This window comes from Sturnira hondurensis, unplaced genomic scaffold (assembly GCF_014824575.4).
Source record: "Sturnira hondurensis isolate 20B ecotype Veracruz unplaced genomic scaffold, ASM1482457v3 Scaffold0013299, whole genome shotgun sequence".
In the NCBI taxonomy this organism is placed as follows: domain Eukaryota; kingdom Metazoa; phylum Chordata; class Mammalia; order Chiroptera; family Phyllostomidae; genus Sturnira; species Sturnira hondurensis.
In genome coordinates, this window is record NW_028085930.1 from 2,795,848 (window position 1) to 2,817,091 (window position 21,244).

The window sequence follows — 21,244 nt, forward strand, 5'->3', positions numbered from 1 at the left end:
CAAAAGGCACATTCATTTTTAGTTTTCTTAGACAATTCCATACTGTTTTCCATAGTGGTTGTACCAGTCTGCAATCCCACCAACAGTGAACTAGGGTCCCCTTTTCCCCACAACCTCTCCAGCACTTGTTGTTTGTTTCTTTGTTTATGATAGCCATTCTGACTGGTGTAAAGTGGTATCTCATTGTGGTTTTAATTTGCATCTCTCTGATAGCTAGCCATATTGAGCATCTTTTCATGTGTCTCTGGATCCTCTGTATGTCCTCCTTGGAGAAATGTCTGTTCAAGTCATTTGCCCATTTTTTAATTGGGTTGCTTGTCTACTTTGAGTGGAGTTGAGTGAGTTCTTTGTATATTTTGGAGATTAAACCTTTGTCCGAGGTATCATTGGCAAATATGTTTTCCCAAGCTGTTGCTTCTCTTTTTTTCTTGATACTGTTTTCCTTAGCCATGCAGAAGCTTTTAATTTTGATGAGATCCCATTTGTTTATTCTTTCCTTTATGTCCCTTGCTCTAGGGGATGTATCAGTAAAAATCTTGCTGTGTGAGATATCTGAGATTTTCCTGCCAATGTTCTCCTCTAGGGCTTTAATGGTTTCATGGCTTATATTTAAGTCTTTTATCCACCTTGAATTAATTTTGGTGTATGGTGTAAGTTGGTGCTCGAGTTTCATTTTTTTGCATGTAGCTGTCCAGTTCTCCCAACATCATTTGTTGAAANTGTGGGAGCCCACCAGGCCGCAGGGGACCACGGACAGAGCCCCCACTGTGAAAACGGTGGCGGGACTTGGTTTCTGGTCCCTGGAGCCGGCGGGTATCTTGACATCTTCCGGACCTTCTCCTTCTCAGCCTTGAAGGAAAGAACAAGGTCTTGGCATGTGCGTCATGTTCCAAGGAAGTGATAATCTTGAGGACACTGCTATCTGTGGGCTAATGTTCTCAGGATGTGAGAACATCTTGCCCTCTTGATAGCCTTCAGGGAATGTACAAACTTTTGTAAAACAGCATTGTTCTCAGGCCACTGCAATTCTGCATATAAGCCAGCAGTTCCTTGAATAAAGTTGCCATTTGCCGCCAGGAGCACTTGGACCTCTCCATTATTTTAATTAAGTTAAGTCCATCGCCTCACCTCGCGAACACCTTGCTGCCGCGGGCGGCGGCAACAAAACAAACAAGCAAGCAAAATATGACCAATGACACTCAAATACAGAACAGGCTGACAGGGTCCAGAGGGGAGAAGGGAGAGAATCATAGAGGAAAAGGGGATGGACTCACATGAATAGTATAAAGGACCAATGGACAATAATTAAGGTGGGGGCAGAAATGGGAGGGAGGTGGGGAGCACTGAGGGGACAGAGCAGGGAATATAAAACAGAAAACTGTACTTGAATAAGAATTAAATTAAAAAATTAAAAAATAAACAATAATCTTTATCATGTTCCTAATTTTGCTTACTTTTAACACAAAATTTATGTTGAGTTTTATTAATATTCCCTTCAGCATCTTTTAAGACTGTGCAATTGTTTTTAATCCTCAAAAAAAAAACCCAACCCATTGAGGGAGTATCTACCTTTACTCTCATTTTTCAAGTAAGGACACTAGGCCCAGAGAAGTGAAGTAATTTTCCCAAGGTTACACAAGACGCAAATGCCAAAGCCATAATTCCAGTTTGGATCTCTCCAAGATTTCACCCTCTTAACCACAACAGGGCATTGTAGTTCTGAGTATGTACATAAACACACACATGTAGATAATTTTTCTTATGTTATAAGACGCACTCCATCTGGGTGCAAAGGAGCCTGGAAGGAAGAAGCAGTTGAGGATTTTGGAGATTGGAAGGACAGGTTCATACTGAGGTTCTTGAGTCGGCAGAAAGAAATGGAACACAGAGTAATTGTCAGGCCTATTTGCCCTGTCATGATGATTCTGGCCCAGAAGTCCAGATGGAGCCAGGATGTATCTGATCATCTTAGCTTCTACATGTGGAGTTTCCTCACTGGTCACCTAGCCTGTGGCTCATTGCTTCATGCACCAAGGAGCATGGAGAACCCCTGGTGCTGCTCCCATTGTTGGTATTCAGATTCTAAATTGTCTCAACAGCAGTGTACTGAGATAAGTAATGCCACTCCCCCACCAATTAATGTCCTCCTAGAACTTGTGAAAGTCACATTATTTGGAAATAGGGTCTTTGTAGATATAATCAAATTAAAACGAAATCATTCTGGGTTTGAGTAGACCCTATTCCAATGGCCGATGTCCTTATAAGAAGAAAGGATTTGTACACAGACACATACAGAGGATAGATGGTCATGTGACGACAGAGGCAGAGACAGGAGTAATGCCACCATAAGCCAAAAAATACCAAGGATTGTTGGCCATCAGCAAAAGGTAGAAGAGGAAAGAAAAGTTTCTTATCAAACCTTCAGAAAAAGCATGGCCCTGCTGGCACCTTGATTTCAGACTTCTAGCCTCCAGAATTGTGAGAGATAAATTTCTGTTTTTAAGCGACTCAATTTGTGGTGATTTGTTAAGAAACTAGTACAATCAGGAAGCTTCCCAGAACCATTGCCAATGACACCCCACCGACTCTCACGTAGCACAGTTACACAGACCATTTTTTTCTAAATATGGAGAAGAGTAAGTGCAACACTTCATTTTTATTTAGACCTTAAATATTACATTTCAATCATTTGACATCTGGCTTTATTTTTTTCCTTTTTTATTGTTTATTCTATTATAGTTGTCCTAATTATTTCCCTTTTGCCCCCCTCCAGCAAGCCCTCCCCCTATATTTGACTTTAAACAGATTTTTTCAAATCAGGTGCACAGACCTGCACAAGCTGGCATAAACACCCACACCATTTCAAAATCTTTTTCCTCTTCAAAAATCTGAGGATTGAAGTAATAGAGCCATGTCTATTCTTATACTTTGAAATGTCAGTCCTCAGAGTACACATACAAGTGATCTTGCCATTTCTTTCTTTTTCTTTCTTGGTAACTTGTATTTGGCTCTAATGTTTTCAAGAAAAAGGAGTCTTTCCTTGAGACCTACTCTTAAACGGAATTTTCTGGACCTTTCTAACTCACATGATGAAGTCTCTTTCATGTAGCAAATTTGTTGATCCCTTGTGTCCCTGATGCTAGTACCCACAGAAATAGTCTTTCCTGTTTCTTCTACTGCACATTTATTTATGAATTTCTCCTATGTACATGGTTTTCCATCTCTTTTCATGGGATATTAGATATCCTTGAGTTTCTGGGCCTCTCTACATGATTTTGCTCTTAGTTTTCCCTGACCCTTTTTTTATGCTTTACAGTATTTCCACATTTTTTGCTGTCATTCAGTTTTGTAATGTTTCACNATAGTCTTTCCTGTTTCTTCTACTGCACATTTTATTTATGAATTTCTCCTATGTACATGGTTTTCCATCTCTTTTCATGGGATATTAGATATCCTTGAGTTTCTGGGCCTCTCTACATGATTTTGCTCTTAGTTTTCCCTGACCCTTTTTTTATGCTTTACAGTATTTCCACATTTTTTGCTGTCATTCAGTTTTGTAATGTTTCACTTTTAGCAATCATTGTTTAGTTCTTTTAAATTAATCAAGTCATTCAAGCCTCCTTGAGGAGTTGCTGCTGCCTTTCAGGTACTTTCTTCAGCTGGTGTTGCAGGATTGCTTAATTGAATCAGGATCACTGCATTTACTTAGATTTGTTCATTGTTTCCTAGCCTACCCTGGGGGGTGGATATGATTGATCTTCTTTTTATCAGAGGATGCTATTGTTTTACTGTTATAGTAACTAGAAGGAGGACTTTGGGCCTGTTTTTAACACACCATCTTCTAAGAAGTTCCCTATTATCTTTATACTTTTTGTGGCAGACAGAGCTCTTGCTCTTGACACCTCTTTATTTACTTGTTTCTTTTCATGCGCCAATGTCTCACTTTCAAGTTTAGTTTTGCATAAAGTTTGGATAAATTCTTTGTTACAAATAAATCATTCTGTATTATACCAACAAAAATAACATATTTACTTCTTACAATAGCTAGCACAATATTGACTTATCTACCTATATCTAATGTCTAACACTTTTCTTCTTAAAGTACCATCTTTATTAAAGAAAATTTGCAAATAATATTGTGTATACTTTTCTGTTATAATTATTATAAACATTTCTACATCGTATTATAGATGTGTGCATAAACACACTTTCAACGGCTGGATAATAGTCTATTAAAGGCAGCACCTTTCCCCGTAGCCAAATGTTTGATATGTAGAGTTGGTGTGTTTTATTCTGGTCTGTTAAGTATCCTTGTCTTTCTCTTCAGGTAATTATACCCAATCACCCACCTTCCCTTTGGAGAAATGTCTTTCTCTTCCCTCACATGTGGTTCTGGTGCTGTTAACCTCAGTACTTTGCCTCCCCCATCACCCTGCCTCCGGCCCCAGGGACATGTGGGCACATGCCTCAGTCCTGGTTAATCCTAATTCTTGTACTAGTTTGGACCTAGTCCCAAGAGTACTCTTGTGACTTCAGTCCCTCCTGGGTTATATTACCTGGAATGCATTTGCTGCTAATGACAGAAAACCTAACTGTCTGAAGCCTCCACGGACATCGATCATTTTACTTACTTATGAATTCTAGAAATAGGGATTATTATGGGTTGATTTGTGTTCCCACAAGATATGTTCAAGTCCTAACCCCAGTACCTGTAAGTGTGACCTTATTTTGGGAATAGGATCCTTGCAGATATGATCAAGTTAAGATGAGGTCATTAAATGGACTCTAAGCTAACATGACCGCCTTTATAAGAAGAAGAAAACCCATGTGAAGACAGAGACATGCAGGGAGAGAGAATATCACATAACAACAGGGGCAGAGACAGCAGTGATGCAGCTGTGAGCCAAAGAAAACTAAAGATCAATGGCCAACACCAGAAACTAGAAGAGGCAAGGAAGAATTCTCCCTACAGGTTTCAGAGGGAGCCTGGCTTTGCCACAAACTTGATTTTGGGTTTCTGCACTCCAAAACTGTGAGAGAATAAATTTCTGTTGTTTTCAGCTACCCAGTGTATGGCAATTTGTTCGAGCAGTTTTAAGAAATTAACACAGTGATGCATTAAAATCTCAGGAGCTACACAAGAAATTAAAAGAACACCTGTCATCATTAGTACACACAGATAAACTGGTCAGTTAATTCAGAGGGCATGTAAGCTAGTCCTCATTCATTCAAAAAAATTTTTTTACCAAATGCTTACTATGTGCAAGGAATTGCAAAGTGACAAAAGTCAGTAAGACCAAATAACTCAGTGCACAGACTTTGCTATGATCACTATTACTATTACAGGAGCTTTTAATAAGTGTCACCATTTATTGAATATTTATTTTATCCCCAGCCCTGTGCTTGGTGCTTTCAAGACACTATCTCATTCAGTCATCTTAACAATCTTGTAAAATATTACTATTGTCCTGATCTTCTCCATTTCTAACAAAAAGAAAACTGAAGCTATCAACCCATGAAGCATTTTATGGACTGCTTGAGTTAGAGAAATTGATGTGAGAACCCATAGACAGCCATCTGTTCTTCAGTCTTTGGAAAAAGCACAAGTAGTTCTTCCTGATATAAATGCATCAAAGACTCACACCAAGCTTGTCTGGTTGCTGTGGGCATGGCTCAGGACTTTTGGCTTCTGCATAACTCCATGCCACAGGATCTTAGTCTGTGTCAATAGTCAGACATTCTCACAGTAGATTTTCCTTGTATGTCAGCATGAGGACCACCCTCTACCACCTACTAGTCAATTTTTTGAGGGCCCCACAGTTTATACCAGCATTTCTAATAAGAGCCTGAAAGTTTCCAGTTCTGAGACTGCATAACCCCAGGCAGACTGTGTCACCATTGTTTTATATATGAAAGAACCAATTAGGAATATTATTTGAGGTGGAAATGAGTCAAGAATGTTTATACTTAAAGCTGAAGACTGCTTATTAAATGATGAACAGACACAATACTATAGGACATGTTAATTAGAGTCTCTCCAAAATGGGTTCCCTATTTTAGTAGATTAATTAATTAATTAATTAATTAAACACTAAACAGTAGAGGCTCTGTGAAGTTCTTCTCTCAATAAACAAATTTAAATAGCATTTTTCATGATTGATCTTGTATCTATCGCTTTCCTGCTCCTATTAATGTCCTATAGAACAGTGTATGTAGGACATTAATTATAAAATCCTGAGCTAAAGTACATTGTAAAATTGCCCAGGAGGTGCTCACATGAAATTAAGGATCAGAATAATAATTTGCAATATTTTAGGAAGAAGGTTCTAACCACATTTTGCAAAGTATGGGTGAAAGATCATTGGCAAAAGGCTGCTAATGCCAACTGGATATGACCCTATTCTTTCTGTTACAGTCATAAATAAAAATATCATCTTGCATGGAGACATTTTTGTATCTTCTGGTCTGGAATTTTAGCAACTCTAACACTTTTTGAAAGAATAGCATTTTTCTATATTCTCTAGGGCAAGGGAAATAAAGGAAAAATTAAACAAATGGGACTACATCAAATGGGCTTCTGTGCGGCTAAAGAAAACATCATCAAAATGAACAGGGAACCAACCATACGGGAAAACATATTTGCCAAAGATACCTCAGACAAGAGTTTGATCTCTAAAATATATAAAGAACTCATATGACTCAATTCCAGGAAGACAAATAATCCAATTAAAAAATGGGCAAAGGATCTGAACAGACACTTCCCCAAGGAGGACATACAGAGGACCCATAGGCAATGAAAGGATGCTCAGTATCACTAGCCACCAGAGAGATGCAAATTAAAACCACAGTAAGATACAACCTCACACCAGTGAGAATGGCCATCATAACCAAATCAACAAACAACAGAGGCCAGTGAGGATGTGGAAAAAAGGGGACCCTAGTTCACTGTTAGTGGGAATGCAGACTGGTGCAGCCACTATGGAAAACAGTATGGAATTTTCTCAGAAAACTAAAAATGGAACTACCTTTTGACCCAATGATTTTACTGCTGGAATTATATCCTAAGAATCCTGAAACACCAATTCAAAAGAACCTACACACCCCAATGTTCACAGCAGCGCTATTTATAATAGGCAAGTGCTGGAAACAGCCTAAGTGTTCATCAGTAAATGAGTGGATCAAAATAATTGCTGCATTTACACAGTGGAATACTATGCAACAGAAAGAAAGAAAGAACTCCTAGCTTTTGCAATAGCATGGATAGAACTGGAGAGTATTATGCTAAGTGAAATGAACCAGGTGGTAAAAGACAAATGCCATATAATGTCACTTATATGAAGAATCTAATCAATCAAAAGAACAATTGAGCAAAATAGAACCAGAAACATGAAAACAAGGAACAGACTGACAGCAACCAGAAGGGAAGGGGAAGGGGAAAAAGGAGGAAATAAGGGGAAAGATCTAATCAATGAAAAGGTATAAGTGACTCATAGACATGGAAAATAGGATGGGGACTGATTTTGGAAATGAAGGGAGGCAGGGCAGGGGAGAGCAATGGGAGAAAATTGGGACAGCTGTGATAGGACAACAATAAAAATTATAAAAAAAAAGAATACCCCTGGCTGGTGTAGCTCAGTGGATTGAGCATGGGCCTGCGAACCAAAGGATCACTGTTCCATTCCCAGTCAGGGCACATGCCTGGGTTACAGCCAGTTCCCAGTAGGGGACCCAGGAGAAGCAACTGTACATTGATATTTCTGTACTCCTTTCCTTCTCTCTTTCCCTTCCCCTCTAAAGATAAATAAACAAAATCTTTTAAAAAATAATAGCATTTTCCCTCAGAAAAAGAACACCTAAACCAGGCACATCACCACCATGTGGTACAGCTATCTCACAGGTTTTAAACCCACAGCTATCCCATGGGTTTTAAGTGATGAGGCATATCCAAAGGCTTGAGATAAACACAGCACTTCTTCCCCTTTAAAAGTGAAGATATTAGTCTGAATATAGCTTAGTGGAAACCACTCAGCTAGACCCTAGGGCAAGAACAGTACTAGACACCAGAGGAAGTACTAGACAATGGAGGAAGACAAAAACACAGCCTCTGCCCTTGAGGAGCTCATAGTTAACTGAGAAAGACAAGGACAAGGTCAGCGAAATAAATGTGGTAGTAAAGGAATGCTCGGAAGGGAACAAACCACACATGCAGGTTCAAGGGGAACTCCTGGAGGATGTGTTCATACAGCTGAGCCTTGAAAGATGGGTGAGATTCATCCGATAGGAGATGAGGAGAGAAGACTTTCAAAGGCACAGAGGCCTGCAGGTGATGGCAAGCCCAAAGACCAATCAGCTCTGGGGCTGAGGCTCGGAGTGGTAGGGGAGGAGTGGTAGGGGATGCAGAGTGAGAATAAGCCTGAAGGGGTAGGTTGAGGCAAGCTTAAAAGGCCTAATAAAGGATCCAGACCCATCATTGAATTGGCTATGTGACTTTTGTTCATTGTCTTTTGCTCTTCACAGGCCTCATGTGTTTAGTTAAAAACAATTTCTGGAGGCCAGATTCTCAGACTCCTAACACTTACTCGTGTGATCTTGGGCAAGTTATTTAACTTCTCACTGCTTCGGTTTCTACAAGTATAAAATGCACTGACCTTCAAGGGTGTTGAAAGGTTTAAATGTAATGATATATGTGCTTGACATAAAATAAACATAAGTCAATATTTGTGCTTATTTTGCTGTTGTTATTCACATTACTATTATTATCTTTGCCATCTGGAAGGATACACTAAGATAATGTGTGATAAATAGAAAAACAGAATATAACAGTTATTACTATGCCAAATAATGAGCTTGTTACCTGTATACCAGCACCTCTTCACCAGGCCTGCCCCCTGGGCCACCACAAATGTCTCCACATCCACAGATGGTGCGGTGGCAGCTACAGGGACTCCATCCATTTAGATCAGGTTGATTGAGATGTTCCAAGTGTTGACTGGAGTATTGATCACGTGGGTACATACATGCATCAAAACCATAAAGGTGTTCACTGACTGTCAACCTTTCTGCATTTTATGTTTTAAATGTAGTAAATGGCATGTGGTTAGACTTGTAAAATTTAGCCTATCTTTTAACAGGAGCACCTAGACAATTTTTATTTGAATATAATTACTTATCTATTGATGAGGTAGATCTATGCATAGCCCAAAAAATAATTTTTAAATCACAGCTCAGAGTCAAAAGCATTTCCTGGCAGTTTGGACTTCTTTCAGTTCAAAGCAATGTCAAGATTGCTCCTGCCTCTCTGGTCCAGCCCTGGCATAGAATCATTTTACTTCCAGATAAAAGAGCTTGAAATTGTAACAGGGTTCAGCCAAGAGGGGGTCCCAAATAGGGATTTGTAATTGGGTCTAGAACTCAAGGTGTCCAGGAAATATTAGAAATATATATGTATATATATAGGATGTCCTCACCCCTACAAGTCTGAGCTTTGGGATGGGACACATGGAGCAGGGCCACTGAGAGTCATTTTGTACAGCAATAGCTTTGCAGCTAACCTCTGGCATGGTCCTTTAACGTATCTATAACCTTTAACTGGTGTCATAGACATATCAAATAGCTGTGGCCATGCTTTGAGCCAGAGGGATTGAGGTGACTTCCACCCACGATGTAACTGGAAAGCAACACCACCTGGGTGTAGCGCCTGCATGAGAGTTTAAGGATGATTGGCTCCACACCATGAGGCCATGCCTGCCCGGACTTACTATGGCAGCCCAGTAAAGCTGGAAGTATACAGGAATGCTGGCAGGTGTAACTGATTGTGGGAGGAGTCGGAAATGGGACTACAGAGGAAGATCAGTGCAGGGATTTACACCCAGGAGTGGCAGCCACACCAGGGCAGGACCACGTGGCTCTGGGGTGCTTCCTTTTGCCACATGGTTTAGGCAGCAGGAGAGACTGCCTGGAAGAAAAGGGGTGAAAGGACTTCTGCTGGTGGGCCATGAGAAGGTGCCACATGGTTTTGGATTAACTGGAGATCGTGGCAGCGACATAGCTGACGGTGCCAGGAGGCTGCATCATGGACTTCTTCTTTCCTGAGATACAGTACTCCAGACTGGGCAATGGGGAGGAAGAAGGACTGTGTGCATTTGTGGGTATTCTAAAGAACTTTAGTATTTTAATGAAGACATTAAGTCATTACTCTAAGTCTGTATAACTTTTAAATAAATAATTCCTTTACTTTCCACCAATCTCTGGCATTGAGAGACGCCTCCCTCTGGCGGAAGGCAGAGTGAACCTACTATGGGAAGGGGGGAACCCCGAGAAAAAGGGGAAATACTTTTGGTAAATAATGTATCACACCCCCCTGGGTCTGTTCTGTAACAAAATGACCTTTTTCTCTCCCTTCTACTAGTTCTCTGCCTCTTCAGGTAAGGACATGAGGCAGGAAAATCCACTCTCTGCCCCCTGGTAAGATGTTTGGCTCAATCTACTCCTCAGAACCTCCCCGCTTCTCACAGTTGGCCGGAGGTGGTTAGCTTGGCTGACTTGCCTTAAGACGAGTTTTAAGTCTCCAAACAGCCCCAGGTTTCCAAATAGCTTTTTTTGAAAAGCCAGTTTCTCTTACACAAAACAACACCTTAGAAAATCCAAGGGATTTATTTTTAACAGATTTTAAAGTGCTCTAAATCACCAATACTTGATGGCAGGGCACGATGTAAGACTCGGCCAATGTGATCTATCAACATAACAGGGTTGTGCTGATAGGTGAGCAGGGCGCCAGACGAAGCAAGAGGCACAAATTAAGGACTATGCCCCTAGTGGACAGGTGTCCTGTCTGGCTAAATTGCTCTGTGCCATGCAGAAGAGAAGAAACCAGGGGCGGGGGGTTGTTGTTGTTGTTGTTGTTGTTGTTTTAAATGTTAGTGATGGTTATGTGTTTGCTGTGGGCCAACCAAAGTGAGCAAAGCCCGGAGCTGTCTGGGGTATTTGACAGAAGATTTTCTTGGGGGAATACAGAACCTAAATCCTCAAGCAGGTTGAAATCTCTCGGCAAAGGAATCGTGGAGAAAAGACTAGAATTGCTTCTGAGCTTTAAATGCCGCACATTGATTTGTTTATGATTCCTGAAAGAGGCCATCAACGATTAATGGTTGCAGAAAAACTGGGGACAAATGTCTGTTTCAGAAGGGTGTGTATAAGTAGCTTCCCAAACTCGAAGCCCGGAGGAGGCCATTGTCCCTCTGTTCACCTGCCCTGGCTTCCTTCATCCAAACTGCAGTTTCCTGACTATGCTGGCGTGGGTTTGAAGAGAGCTCACCAAGCAAAATAGCCGTGTGGGTCTTCCTCTCCCCTTTTCTTCTCTCCCTCTTCCCTTCTCCCTCCCTCCCTCTATTCCTCTCTCTCCCCTCTCCTCTCCTCTCTCTCTAAACCTTTTACACTGCAGTTGAACAAGCCCCTGGATAAAGACTTTATCCAAAAACCCCCTCTTTAAAGTTATTTCAAATTTCTCTGCAAGGCTTTCAGAAATCTGTTTGTTTGAGGGCAGAATTAGATGTGACCGGCGTTTTATTGTGACATAAAACCATATTTCTTCCCTGGAAGATTAAAAAATAAAATCGGTTAATAAGAAAAGCTGTCAGCAACAGAAAATGGCTGACATAATCCGTTTATCCTCCGAGCAATAAAGATATTGGTCCTTGGGAGTCTATCCTCTCTCTCATGTTATTTCGCCCAAAACATTATCTTCCCAGCATTCTGATGGATTAAGAAGTCATATGGGAGATAGCAGGGAAATGACAGATACAAAAAAATATATAATATCCTTTCATTTCCCCTCCTCCCTCCACACTCACTCATATTCTCCCTCTCTCTTTCTCCCTCCCCCCACCCAAAACACACACACACTTTATTTTCTCTCTTTTCCCTCTCCCTGACACCCTCCCATTTTTCTTGCCCTTTGGAAAAGAAATAGATCTTCTTTTACCCTCAGTTCCAATGCTCAGATAATCCTAATAGGGGCGATGATGCAAAGTGGCACCAAAGTCAATGCCTACTCTACGTGTGTGTGTGTGTGTGTGTGTGTGTGTGTGTGTGTGTGTGTGTCACTTGCACGTATCTACATAGATGCAGATCAACCGGTGAAGAGATGGACCCTTGATAAGGGTGTCAAACACCTTGAGAGAAAGAGAGTTAAGTGTACTGAGCCACACCATCAGATTTTTAATCTAGGACTTTTGACAATGGCATAAATTTTAGAAACAAGGCTGAAGGCAGCACAAGTGAAAGGAAACAAAAGGAGCTTTGGGGAGACAACAATTAAAATATTCTTTGGGTTTTAGGGTTTTGAGAAAACCACTTAAAATAAAAAGTATAGAGTGACCAAACTTGTTTTCCTCTTGTCTCAATTAACGGTACCAATCCCCATCTGTTCTCATTCGCATGCAGAGTGCTTTGGGGCAAAGGTTCTTGAGATCACCCTTGAGAACCCACAGGATGTTTTTAAACTGCTTTACAAATAATCCCTAGAACCTCTTCCTGGGATTTGAAGGAGGGATAACAGGATGCAAATAGAAACTAGGCGATGTTTCTGAAAGGCATCCTTTCGTTGGGAATGTTACCCTCTTTTCTGCCTGAGTTTCATCACTCTCCTTTCTAACTCACCACTTCTCTTGGGTAAAAAACCAGCAGTTTGGTCAGCCGTATGAAATGTTTTCAGACAGCTAAATGTTTAGAATCCCTAGTTGTGTTTCATGGGAGTTTGGCCAAATGAGTTTGCTACTGACATGTGTGCTCTCTTAGGCAAGACGATGGAAAGCTATAGAACCAATAAATGCCAGGAGGAGACAGTGAGCTCAATAAACGGTTGTAAAATGGAGGATTTCTGGAAATGGCTTTCAGTGTGTCCCTGAAAGTGGACTATTACATATACATGTACGTACACACACACATATATTTCAGTAAGGAAATATTACCTAAAATATACCACTCAATTATTAAGTTTACCACTCCATCTTCACTTTAGTTACCAAATACAAAATAATAACATTTACCATTTTTCTAACAGCTAATCCTCCCATGTGTCTGTGACTGCAGTATCCTCACGTGACTGCAGGAATGAGAATGGGGCAGGTTAAGAATAGGAGAGGAGGTGAGATGAGGGAGGACCATGTGGTTTGAGGGTTCCACTCCATAAATTACCTTTCCCCCCCAAACATGTGACTGTTTGCAAATGATAGAACAAAAATATCATCAGCGTTCCAAGGAGAAAATAATTTTGATATCTTTCAATTCATATACTTCTATCTACTCACATCTCTCTACAGCAAATGTCTTTTGGGGTTATAACTTCATGTACATTTTTAAAGCCAGTTGCTATAGAAGACTTTAATTGCATTGCACAAGATCATTCCCATAAAAAATGATGTTACCCACTCAAGACAAATAAACACATTTTATTACAGCAAAACCTATTTATTTAAGCAGCCATAAAACCAAATGTTAGATAAATATCTACAGCAATTAAAAATGGAGTAAATTCATAAACCACATTTACTTGAAGCTAAAAGCTTAATTGAAGGAATGGCTGTTCTTCAATTAAAGTTCTTTAGGAAATAAAAGCTGCTTGAATTTTAAGTGTTTGAATTATACAGCATGAAGCTGAGTGCCTAAAATATTTCTATGTGATAGTATTAATGATAAAAACTAAAATTCTGAATTAAATTAATTTCTAATTTGACAATTGACCATGCCTAAAACACAATACATTCATTACTTCATTGAGTATGTTATTGTCATTGTATTAAGCCAAGCATCATAAATCATTCTAATGCAAGGTTTAATATGGCCATAAGCCATTGCTAGAAATTGACTAGGAATTAACTTGGAGTTGATTACAATCCCTGGATTATACACTTTGCCTATAATATTTGTTCATTCTTCTTGTAACAAACATTTATTGAGTGCTCACTGAACCAGGTGCTATGCTGGGCACTGGGGATCTTCTGCAAGTAAATAGGACAAGCTCACTGCCCTCTGGGAATGCCAGTCTGGTGGGAGAAGGAGACCAGAAACAGGCAGCAACACCTCAGTGTGGTGCACGCTGTGATAGAGGAGGCAGAGAACTGGGACCACACTGCTAATCCCACAGAGACTGGGGCTCTAGCCCAGGCAAGGGGAAGTACCATGGAAGTCCCTTCCTCCCACAGCGCTGGCCTTCCCCAGTGCCCAGCACCATCCTGATTCTGGGAGACAGATGCCAGTGTCTCATTCCCAGAGACCTTTCAGGACTTTTCTGCAGGAGAAATTAGAGGAGTCTTGGTGGAGAACACATACTGCACCTCTGTTGTGGGTTACCTGCCTGTCACTTCTCTAGTCTAGTAGGCCTAAAACAATCACAAAGTGTAAAATTGGACAGTTCCAACATAGATATGGACATTTTCTCCTAAAGCAATTTAACCATTGAGGCTTGCCAGATCATTTTTATTACAATGATTTCAAAAGTCAAGACATTTCTAGTATTCATGTTGTCTCCATCATAGCACTGAGAATACTTCGTGGAAATTCAAAGTGACCTGTTTGTCTCCCATGGCATTGTGAGGTCCTTGAGAACTAGGATGGCTCATGGTGTGTGGCCAATAAATGTCTGTCAAATTCAATCAGATGGAAATATTTTCTAGTTATTGGAAAGTATGGCATCAATGTTGAAAATAATTCAGTTGTTTAATAACAGAGTTGCTTTTTTCTCCAATGAGTTGTCATAACAAAATTTCTAGGTACTTGGTCTATATAATTCTTGATTTGACCATGGAGTGGGTTGTTTTATTTATGTAAGGTATTCAGTTTTACAGAAGAATACCCAAATTACTTTATTTGAGTTACCAATTTAAAAAAGAAATTTTAGAATATAATTCACTTTACACTAAAACTAAACGGAGAGGGTTGAATTGTTGATTCAGGGCGCAGATCGCTCTGAAGATCAAGTATCACTTGCTTAGAGGGTGCAAATGGCAGTTAAAAGCATTCTTTCAGGGACCTGTTGCTGGGGTAAGAGTCTATTTCAAAGTGAAATCCTAGGTTTGCGCAGGTCCACCTGTACTCTTCCGGGAGCTGGTTGATGATTTCTTTTCTTAGAGAATTTCCTGGTGGTATGAGTTTGATCAAGTACACTGAGTAGTTTAGGGTGTATATGTATATGTGTGTGTGGTTCATTAAAAATTGCTATGGCTGAAAATTCCACCAAGTACTCATTAATCCTAGCAACAATGCTTAGCGCTAAGTACTATTATTATGCCAACTTACAAATAAACTGTAATAATGTACAGTTCACTTGTTCAAGGTATAAAACTAGGACTTTGCAGAGCCAAAGCTGGGATGCCTAGCTGCTTGATTTCCGTGTTCTTCCTCTTACTTCCTATTCCAATACTGCCCCCACTGAGCTGATGTACAGAAATGTTAGGTAAACCATGCAGAATGTAATAGGTTCTTCCTGGTTCTCCCAGCTTGAGAGGAAAATCGGGACTATAATTCTCAGAGTCTTCTATAAGTGAGTTTGCCTCAGTTCTTCTTCATCTGGATCTTTCAGGACCCTTGTCATTCACTTTCCCTGCCGATCTGCCAGTACCCCCCACAGCCCATGTGTACAAGTCTAGGGTCAGGCAAAGGTCAGTCTTTACCCTCTAGTCAGTCGGCAAGGACCTGCCACGTGCTTAACTCTGTGCTGTGAGTGTTTAGAGAAAGTCTAAGATGCAGTTCCAGAAAAACCCTAGATCACAAAAGTAAAAGCCAAAATGAGATCATGTGCCTTATTCCACCATTTTTTTTATTTAATAGCAGCAAGGACTTGTAGTGATCTTTTCGGTCTACCCTTACTCTACACCCAAAGTTTATAAACATCCTGGAGCAGGAAGCTGTACAGAAGGCCTCCCTCCCCATCAGCTGGCTTGCTGAGGGAGCCCTTTGGTTACAACCAGTCCCTTGGTCAACTTTCCGAACAGCACTGTCTGAAGTGTTGTACGTTGCTGTGCTGCCCTTTCAGTGATGCTCTGATTATCGTCATGTTCACTTGCCTTGTAAGTTACTTATCAGAGAGCAGCTTAGGGACCTTTCATTCATCCTTAATTGGAAATAAATTAACAGTGTTGGATAAGATAGCAGAATGAATATAAAGCAATATGGGGTGTGGCTTTAGAGTGACAAGAAGGATCTCTTTGTATATAAACCTGAAACATTCTGTGACCATCTTCCCCACCCCTGGAGGAATCACACCCACAGAAGGAAGATCTGGGGGATGGGGAGAGGAAAGCCCCATTGATAACCGTTTGAGCCCTCAATCCCACTTCCCAGAATCTAAATTCACTGGGTTAGAGAGAAGTGTCTGTTGCTTGAAACTTAGAGTCCAAAGTAATAAGATTCTAGACCATTTTCTTGTGTTTAAGTATGTCTACATATAAATATATAAATGACATACTCTATTATTACTCAGTGATTTTTTTATTTAACAATATAGCTTGGAAATCTTTTCAAGTCAAATTATACAGCTGTACCTCATCTTTTTAGAAGACCAGGTAGTATTTCAAACTATGTTTGAGGGCTAATTAAACGTTTTAACTTGACTGGGCCATGGGGTGCCCAGATGTTTGGTCAAACATTATTCTGAGTGTATCTTGGAGGGCATTTCGGGATATGATTAACATTTGAATCAGTAGACTGAGTAAAGAAGATAGCCTTCCCGATGTGAGTGGGCCCCATCCCATAAGGTGAAGGCCTGAATAGAACAAAATGGCAGAGTGGGAGGAAACACCACCTGTTTGACTGCCTCTGAGCTGAGGCATCAATTTTTTCCCACCTTTTCTGAGTCCAGACTGGGAAACTACACCACCAGCTCTCCTGGGTCTCCAGCTTTTTGACTGTAGGTCTTGGGACTTGTCAGCCTCTTTAATCACATGAGCCAATTCCTTATAATACATCTAAAAGGAAAAAGATGCACACTGGCTCTGTTTCTCTGAAGAACTCTGACGCGTACAGTACATGTGGGCCATCAGTTCTTTGGCCACTCCCCAATAATAGGTCGTTTATATTGTTTTCAGTTTGCCTACTTTAAATAATGCTAAATCTATGTTGCTGAAATAGGTTGATAGCAGAATAGCTGGGACAAAGTATAAAGATTTAAACTTTTACCTTTTGATCTCTCTATTGCAAATTTATCTTCCAAAAAGGCTTTTCTAGCTTTTCTCACCAACAATGTACTACAGAGGCTACTTGTCTGTACCCTCATGCACACTGGGTGTTAAAATATTTTAATTTGATAATCAAGAGAGTAAAAAAATGCCATGCCATTATTACTTTAAGTTGCATTTACTTGCTTAATTTGCATTTACTGAATTATGAATGATGTTGAGGGTTTTTTTTCATGTCTTCATTGAGCATGTGTATTTGTTATTCTGTGAAATACTTTACCCATTTTTCTATTAGGTAATTTGCCTTTTTCTTGCTGATCAGTAGTTGTTTTTTATATATTACTAACATTAATCTTGTATTTGTCATATAAGTTGCAAATACTTGCTCCCACTCTGTCACTTGTTTTATTGTAATGACATCTTCATAGTGAGAAGGTCACAGAGAGTAGCTGTTTGCTCTGGAGTCAGACAACCTAGGTTCAGTCAGTAAGGTTCAAGCCTTACTTCTACAGCTTACTAGCTATATAACCTTGGAAAAATCACCAAGACTTAGTTTGCCCTCTTAAAGCAGGGATTAAGGAAGTACCCACATTTTTGAATTATTGTGAGCATTAAATGAGTACACTGTCTAGCACCTTGAAAGTGCTCAGTTAATGGTAACTCTTATGATATTTATGATTATATGTCATATTAAAGAGTACATTTCAATGTAGTCACACCTATTTAGTGTGAGTTAGATATCACATAGAATATCTTTGGTTGAAAAAAATAGAAAACCAAACTAAAAATTGGCCTCAAAATAACCAAGATATGTTATTTCAAATAACAAGAAGTCCATAGGTAGGGCAGCTCCAGGGTTGGTTAATTCAAGTGGTTCAACAATATTGGAGAAAGCTTGGGTTTTGTCCCCCTTCTCCATCCTCAACATGTTGTTCTGGCCCATAGGTAAGTTCCCTTACAGGCACAGTCAGCTTTCACATCACTTTTAGTTACAATATCAGTTGAGGAAGAGACACAATTTCTTCCTCATCGAGAAAACCTTTCTCAAAAAGCTTTCTAACTCCACCCCTCATGTCTAATTGGCCAGAATTTGTTCACATGCCCATGTCCAAAACACTTACTAATGAGAGGAATGTGATTAAATTATTGCCATAGATCAATTCGGACTTATCTCTGAAACATATAGAGGAGGAATGGATACGAAAAAAAAATTTAGCTACAATATCACTATCAGTATTAAGTACATTAAAAAAGCACTTAAATAAAGAGCATTTTTAAAGAGACAGTTTGGTTCTCTCTCATTTGAACATAGACAAAGGCAGGCAATCAGCAGTGATTGGTGCAGTGACTTCTTCTAGGGTCCTATTCTACCATACTTAGCTCTGACATCAGTCTTCAAGGCTGTCCCATGGTCCAGAATGTCTGCTGCAGCGCTAGTCCTCATGTCCAAGCTCCATTCAGGAAGAAAGGGGAGAAGGAAAAGTCCTGCCACTTTTAATTGAGTCAGTCCCTCTTAAGAGATTTTTCCAAAAGCTCCACCTAACAACAACAAATATTAAATTGTCTACTTCTAGCTTTAAGGGAGGCTGAGAATTAGACTTTTAACTGGGCATATGGCTACTGGCACTAATATTTGCATTGTATAGAAAAGTGAAATGAGAAGAATGAATATGGGATAGACAATTATCAGTATCTGTCATAGCCAGCAAAGAAAAGGACAGTGGTTTTTGGGTGGGCAATGAAAACATTCAGCTTCACTTTTTCTTTGTTATTTGCCAATAACGAAGGAAATCTTTCCACATCTATGTGTTAACCAATTCATCCTCTTTACCGTAAAGACTGAGAAGCTAAAAACTACATTCCTTAGACTCCTCTGCAACTCAAATTATAGGAGAGATTTAGATTCTGTCAATTAGATGTTCTCATAGAAGATTTGGAACCTGGGCTGCCTGGTCACTACATTTGTGACTATCAATACATAGGCACAGACACCCATCTGTCGACAGAAGCATTAAAGGTAGTTCCCTTCTCTGCATGTCACAGCTCAGATGGTGAGTTCCTGGAGTGGAGTCCGCCAAGTGCAAGAGGGGCAGAAGCTTCCCAGTTCTGGGTGTTGTTCCAGAAGAACAAACTTAAATCCTACCTAGCCATTCCTTTCATAGATTTTGAGAGAAACTAATTCTCTACACTGAATCTTTTTGTGCTTAAAATAACTAGTATCAAGAAGAAACTAGAAACAAGTATTTGAAGTCATGAAAGGACCTACATCCAGAACTGTTCTATTCAGCAAAGCTTTCATTTACAATGGAAGGGCAGATAAAGTGCTTCCCAGATACGTATGAGTTAAAGGAGTTCATCATCACCAAGCCCTTATTATATGAAGTGTTAAAGGGACTTATCTAAGAAAAAGAAGATGATCAAAAATATTAACAATAAAGTGACAACAAACCCACAACTATCAACAACCAAACCTAAAAAAATCAAAACAAGAACAAAGAAAGGAAGCAATAGAACAGGAACAGATTTACAGAAATAGAGATTACATGGAGGGTTACCAGTGGGGAGGGAGAGGAAAGAGAAAAGGGGAAAAGGTACAGGGAATAAGAAGCATAGCCCTGGCTGGTGTAGCTCAGTGGATTGAGCGTGGGCCTGCGAACCACATGATCGAGGTTCAATTCCCAGTCAGGGCACATGCCTGGGTTGCAGGCCAGTTCCCAGCAGGGAACTCGCGAGAGGCAACCATACATTGATATTTCTCTCCTTCTCTCCTTTCCTTCCCCTCTAAAGATAAATAAATAAAATATTTTTAAAAAGAAGCATAAATGGCAGGTACAAAATACACAGGGGTGAGGTTTAGAATAGTATAGGAAATGGTGAAGTCAAAGAACTTATATGTATGGCCCATGGACATGAACTAAGGGTGGGAGGGAATGTGGGTGGGAGGGGAGTAGAGAGCAGAGGGGAATAAAGGGGAGAAAAACGGGACAATAGTAATAGCATAATCAATAAAATATATTAAAAATAATTAGTATCATCTCCATTTTTTACAATGGAACCTTATGCTAAAACATTCAAAGATTTTAAAATGCTTTCACATTATGTACTTTTAAAATCTTAATTTTTTTGTTTTTGATGCATTTTTTTTAGTTCATTTAGAATTAATTTTGACTATTGTGTGAGGGAGTAATTTAACTTTAAAAATTTAATAATCAATTGTCCCAACACCACTTAATAAAGTCTGTTCTTTCTCCACTCTTTAAGTGACATATTAATCATATACTAACTTATCTTATAAAAGGGGTCTGATAAACTGAAGGAATATTACTGTATTAGAATAAAAACTACAGTAGTATGTAGTAAAATGTGTATGATTGCATTTGCATGAAAAGTCTTTCAAAAAGGGAAAACGTGTTTTTGGGAAAGGCTGCTTTCAATTACTCTGTGTAGTTGTCCTGATATAGTTAACAGGCAGAAGTAAAATAAAGAGGGAAGAGACCACATGTAGTTGTATACTTTCAAACACAGTAGACTAAGCCAAAAGCAGATAATGTCTAAGGAAAATGTCCACTCTTAGGTTCCTTGATTAGAGACACCCCTCTTTACAATAAGGCCACAAAAATATTAAGTGAACGCTAATGAAGGACAAATGTCCACATAGTTTAATCACTTTCACCTTGGGGAAAGTACTAGACACATTTAGGTTGGATGGTAAAACAAAGAATTTATAAGTGGATGAACTTTGATGATATTTAAATGTTTGAGATACTACCCATACCTACTATTCTCCTTCTGACTTTGTCAGTATTTCCAAATTCACATGTTGCCTCATCTGTTCTTTCTACCAGCATTTCTGCAAGGAATACAATGGAACTCATGCTCCCCAGAGCCTATGTCACTGATCTGACATTTTAGCAATTGCATCCTGCTTAAATTACTCCATCTTCTTGCTGCTGAGAAGGGGGTTCAAGTTTAATCCAAGGCTCTTAGAAGGGCTACAAAAGGCTATTAATTACAATGTCTCTTAGTTTGTTGCTGTATTCTTTTATTAAGTTGTCTGTTTGAGTACCAACATC